This window comes from Mastomys coucha, unplaced genomic scaffold (genome assembly GCF_008632895.1).
Source record: "Mastomys coucha isolate ucsf_1 unplaced genomic scaffold, UCSF_Mcou_1 pScaffold5, whole genome shotgun sequence".
NCBI classification, from domain to species: domain Eukaryota; kingdom Metazoa; phylum Chordata; class Mammalia; order Rodentia; family Muridae; genus Mastomys; species Mastomys coucha.
This window is the reverse complement of record NW_022196911.1, coordinates 30,168,655-30,174,998: the sequence shown is the minus strand read 5'-3', so window position 1 is coordinate 30,174,998 and position 6,344 is coordinate 30,168,655. Positions and strand designations below refer to the sequence as shown.

Here is a 6,344-nt window from a genome sequence, read left to right as displayed (position 1 = left end):
AAAAAAAAAAAAAAAGAATGCAAATAGATCCATATCCATCACCCTGCACAAAACTCAAGTCTATGTGGATCAAAGACCTCAACATAAAACTAGACACACTAAAGGTGATAGAAGAGAAAGTGGGAAATAGTTTTGAATGCCTAGGCACAGAATTCAGGAGACAACTTCCTGAACAGAACACCAAATCATGCAGGGATTGAAGATCTACAACTAATAAATGGGACTTCATGAAAATAGAAAGCTTCTGTAAGGCAAAGGATATGTCAAAAGAACAAACAGACCTGCCCCTAGAGGTGTGTCACATGTGCATCAGAAGGTGGCAGAGAAGAGAGAGGCTATGTCTATGCTCAGTGTTCTGATCTAGGAACATCTGATTTTTCAAGGAAAGCCTAACTTTCCTTGAAAAAAAAGGGGGCTAGGGGGAGCCTGAGATCATTACCAGTCTGGCACCAGGCCTGCCTGGACAAAGTCTTATGTTGATGTCTGAGGCATGTGCAGAACTGGCCCCACCCTTCACCTGGGCATCATGGGAGAGCTGGCCCTAGAGGCAAGAGAGCAGAAGAGCTGACCCCGGCCCTCAGCTACCAAGCTGCAGTACACCAGCCTGTTGGAGTAGTGGTGGCTTTGTTGGAAGAAGCTTATCAGTGTGGAGGCAGGTTTTGAGGTCATATAAGCTCAAACTATGCCCAGTCACACAGTTTCCTTCTGCTGCCTGCAGACCAAATGTAGAACTCTCTGATCCTCCAGCACCATGTCTGCCTGCCTGCCACGATGCTTCCTTCCTACCATGACAATAATGGACTAAACTTCTAAAACTGTAAGCCAGCCCCAGTGAAATATTTCCCTTTATAAGAGTTGCCTTGGTCATGGTGTCTCTTCACAGCAGTGGAACACTAAGACAGTGAGGTATTCCAAACCCAGAAAGACAAACAAGGTATATACTCATAAGTGGATATTAGCCATAAAGTAAAGGATAACTGTGCTATAATCCACAGACCCAGAGAAGCTAGGTAACAAGGAGGGTTCAAGGAAGAATGTATAAATCTAACTGTGAAGGGGAATGAGAATAGACATGGAGGGTGGAAGGGGAAGGGGTCTGGATAGGGGGGTGGTACAGTGGAAACAGGAGGGACCAAGTTGGGAATGACAGAGAGAGTACTGGGAGAGCTAACTGGAATTGGGGATTGGGGGGAAGCATCTCTGTGATGAGCTAGAAACCCAGTGCAATGGAAACTTGCAGGAATCAACAAAGGTGTAGTGCCTATTCCTGGACTGCCAACTTGACTATATCTGGAATGAACTACAATCCAGAGTTGGAAGGCTCACCTGTGACCCTAATCTGGAGGCTGAGAGATACAAGTTTCCAATCTGAATCTTGGCATGGAGATCTTGAGGCATAGTGGCTATTGATCACCAGTTGCTCCCATGCTGGGGCTGGGGTCTTGTGATCGCTTGCTTTCGCCTTGGTCTTGCATGTAAAGTTCTTGCATGTAAAGTTCTTGCATAGCAGTTCTTGGGTGGGAAGAACCCTTCGTGTCTGGGAAAGCAGTGTCACAGAACTCACCCTTACCTTCAGCTCTTACCATCCTTACAGTTCCTCTTGGGCCATGATTTCTGAGCCTTCAGAGGAGGAGGCTGATACAGATTTCTTATTTGGGGCTGAGCACTTGGAGACACTTATTCTCAGAAGCATTACTGTATATCAGTTAAAATATTTTAACTTCCAGACAGCAGCAGAGACCTTAAATCAAAACTGTCTGAACAGCCATATAGAATGATGGACAGCTATAGCTTTGTAGAATCTAGACGCACTTAGATGACGAGAGCAGGACTCTTACATTCTCTACTTACATCCCTATTTGTTATTCATTTCTCAAGCCTGATGGCAGCTGGAGGCTACAGAGCACAATGCTGTCTTCTTAGGTAGCCATACTTCAGTCCACAACAAAGGGGATTAACACAATCTACTTCCCTATAACAGTGGGGAAAATCACATTGGCTTCTCATTCAGAGGCCATCTTTCAACCAGTTTCTGTAATCAGGATGGTGAGTACCCTAGAGGTAAAGGTATATTGAAGCGGAATGGCAGAAGCAGCTGTAAAGACTCCACAGGGTAGAACATGGATGGAAAGGTGAATTGCTCATAAAATACACAATGCTTTGGGCAGGAGCAAGTTAATCAATACATTTGTACTGAGACAGCGTAACATTGCTGAGTGAAGGCTTCATCTACTCAGAGATGAACACAGAGATAGACAGAGATAGAACACAGGAACAAGGCTCATTAGGAGTTAGCGCTGATACAGGAGGAGACTGCGCGCTAGGCTCCACTCTCAGTATTACTATTAAGCAGCCCGATCTGCCTGCTTCAACAATTGTTCTTTCTGATAATCGACTACCACATTGGGAGCTATGCTGACTGGATTTCTAGTCTGCCTCATGTTTTTCTTTCTCTTATTATATCAGTGGTTCTCAACCTGTGGGTTGCAACCTGTTTGGGGCTGAATGACCCTTTTATAGGGGTCACCTAAGAGATCTGGAAAACAGAGATATTTACATTACAATTCCTAACAGTGGCAGAATTACTGTTATGAAGTAGCAATGAAAATAAATTTAGGGTTGGGGGTCACCATATCATGAGGAACTGCATTGAAGGCTCTCAGCATTAGGTTGAGAACAACTGTGTTAGATCCTTATCCTTACCCTATCTATTCCATGGATTAGGATAATTCCTGTATCTTGAACCTAGACAGTTATTCCCTTTGCTTTGTTCAGCAAGTCCACAAGATTCAATGAACACAACCTTTATAATAACTTCTAAAACTTCATCTCTCAGCCCATTCTATCAATCATGGATTAGTTAATGCAGTTCCTCATGATATGGTGACCCCCAACCCTAAATTTATTTTCATTGCTACTTCATAACAGTAATTCTGCCACTGTTAGGAATTGTAATGTAAATATCTCTGTTTTCCAGATCTCTTAGGTGACCCCTATAAAAGGGTCATTCAGCCCCAAACAGGTTTTATTTATGACTCCTTGGTGTCTCAGAGTCCTGTACTTGTTTTGGCCTGGCCCCAAAGAAGTCTATCTTACAGCTCTATTTAATAAGGGAAGAACAAGGACATCAAAGACATCCTCTGGGCAAGAATTGTTTGGCAGATGTCTCTTCCACTAAACTCTAAGCTTTTTGATCACATGTCTTTCCTCTGTAGTTACCCCGAGTAATCATGAAACAGGTTTGCATCAAAATAAATACCTTTTCAAGGCAATGCAGCATTCCCAGAAGAGCATTTCTAACACGTGAGTTAGTAGGATCACACTGTAAGAATGATGACAAGCTTGTTACAGCAGCCAGCCTGCACTTGTGTAGCTATAGTATTGGGAATTTTAATAGGTTAAAGTGGATATTTTTGTTGCTTCTCAGAATTCAGAAGCCTTTCCTAGGCTTCATGAGCCCACTATCATGCGAGGAGGAATACGCCGTCTCTAATGCAAAATGAAAATGGCAGATACAGAAGAATCCACCACAACCTAAACTTTTGGCATGTCAGGCACGCATGTGGACCCCAGTCTCCCTTGGGAGACCTGTACTCAGAACTACTAAAGAGTTTTAGTACAGGAAGCTATCTAAAATCGTTTCACTTGCGACATCTAGTGCCTGGTGGTGGTACTGTACCCTATCCAGGGCATCCAAACAGTGACTTTTAAACTATGTGAAAAAGATAAAAACCACAACAAATTTACTTTAAAGATCACAACTAACTTTTATTTACGATGCTAAGTAACAGCAGTCCTCAGGATCAGAAGACGATCTAACAACTCCTTTCAACAAGATCAGGAAGTATTTGTGGACAGGAAACAAGTGAGACAGAGAGACCTCCTCAGGTCTCAGCTCAGCATCTACTTGCTTTGAATCATCTGGCCACAAAGATGGTCTTGAAGCTCAATTATTTGTGTGCCAGTTAGTGCAAGTGATTCCATATTACTTTCATGTGGTGGGCCAGTGTAGAAAGACCAGCCCAAATCATTAGTCTCCTATAAACTGCCTTTAACAATTACAATGAGAGTAGCTTTTAATTAAGACTTTGTGAACATGGTCTTCTCCCTTGAGTCCAGTTTTCCTTAGTTCTGCCATCTTTCAAGACCCTGCTTAGTACCAGTGCATTTGTAATTTTTAAAAATAAATATCTAGACAAAATACACTTTTCCTTCTACACAGCCCCTTCTACGCAGGGTCATATGAATTTCTAATATACATGCATGTGTGTGTGTGTGTGTGTGTGTGAATTTCTACAGCCATGATTTTAAATATATATTTGTTGGGGTTCAGGAGTCACCCACAAACCACACAAACACCAAGCTCAGTCAGACAGGGATGGTTACTGAACACACACCCTAAGACTGATCGATCAGGGCCATAGCTTAGAAACTGGCGGCTGAGGCTACAACTCCAAACATTCCTCAGGGTGGGCTTATAAAGGAAAAAGCCAATGAACTCGTGTGCAGGTGCTGAGAGTGCTGCTCAGTGGTCAGCTCGTTCTCCTAATTTAGACATAACAGTTCGTACTGATTTTTATAGCTTTGTGGATTTTTGTTTGTTTTTTCAGGACAGGGTTTCTCTGTGTAGCTCTAGCTGTCCTGGAACTCACTCTGTAGACCAGGCTGCCCCGCAGTGTGGAATTTAAGATTAACAATTGTCGCTGGGTGATGGTGAGCATGCCTTTAATCCCAGCACTTGGGAGGCAGAGACAAGCGGCTTTCTGAATTCAAGGCCAGCCTGGTCTACAGAGTGATTTTCTAGGACAGCCAGGGCTACACAGAGAAACCCTGCCTCAAAAAAAACCAAACCAAATTAAAAAAAAAAAAAAGATTAACAATTTTCATACAGAACATAACAAGATATATGATCAACATGACAGTAGTGGCTATTCCTGGTTGTCAACGTGACTATATCTGGAATGAACTACTATCCAGAAGTGGAAGGCTCACCTGTGGGCCTAATTTGGAGGCTGAGAGATACAAGTTTCCAACCTGGATCTTGGCATGGAGATCTTGAGGCATAGTGGCTATGAATCCCAGAGGATTAAGATAGAAAGATCTATGAGTTCAAGATCATCTGGGATTAAAGGTATGGTAGCATAGTGGATATGAATCCTAGATTAGGACAGGATGATCTCCAAGTTCAAGGTCATCTGGGAACAAAGGTGTGGTGGCACAAACCTTTAATCTGGACTACACCTTTTGCTAAAGACCTATATAAGGACACTGGAAGAAGGAAGGCTTTCTCTCTGTTTCGCCTGTTTGCCTTGTGGGACTGAGTAACTGCAAGATCCTTTGTTGGGAGTTGGACTACAGACTGTAAGCCATCAAATTTCTTTATATAGAGACTAGCTTAAGTTCTGTGACTCTAGAGAACCCTGACTAATACAATGACCTTGCTCTGAGTCAAGTTATTTTTCTCTGTCAATGAGTGGCAGGCATGGAACAAAATGGCTACAGCTAGGCTGGGGGAGGCGGCGGCCTCAAGAATATTAAAATATATGTAAGTAACATACTGTGTTGTGAGCAACTCCCAATAGTATGTTTAATCACATCCTTCTAAGGTCTACATCACTGCAGTCCTGAGAGATAATATGTGATTTACCCTCTCTTGAATCAAAGAACAAAACAAGGAGTTCATAAAGATTTTAGTTACAGGTATTAACTAGTCATGACAGGCCAAGGCTAGAGCTTATCTTCCTGACTCCTGAGTTGAAGAATTTGAGAATGATAGAAGAAATAGAATTTGCTTCATTTAATGAATAACAGTGGTATCTGCTTGACGGATCGTTGTTTATCTTAAACAGTTCAGCCCTTTAAAGTCTGATCTAGTTCCATCAGAAATAACAGTCTACAAACAAAAATGAAGGCAGGAAGTCAAGGGGTATGGGACATCAAGATATATCAAGTACCTCAATGGAGGTATTCAACTCTACCAATGCAGGAAAGGGGGGGAAAAACATTGATTTCTGAACATTGAAGGTAAAAAAATCACTGGGGTACAGTACAGGTTTGGCCTGCATGATAAAACAAACAAAAACAAAACCAAACAAAAATGCTGGTGATCTTGTCAAGGGACAATTTTACTGTATTGGTTTAAGACGAGACCACAGGTGGAATACAAAACAGTAAAACAAATTAATCCCAGCACTCTCTCGCAAGGCAGAGGCTAGAGGATGTCTGAGTTCATCGCTTGTCTGCCAGTCAAGAGTTCCAGGACAGTCAGGGTTACACAGAGACCCTGTCTCAAAAACTCTAATCGCCTGTCTGCCAGTCAAGAGTTCCAGGACAGTCAGGGTTAC

General features: G+C 42.5%; 1 pseudogene; it reads left to right on the top strand.

The window, feature by feature from the left end:
- Nucleotides 1–280: 280 nt before the first annotated feature.
- On the top strand, nucleotides 281–397 carry LOC116079448 (annotated as a pseudogene).
- Nucleotides 398–6,344: the final 5,947 nt, after the last annotated feature.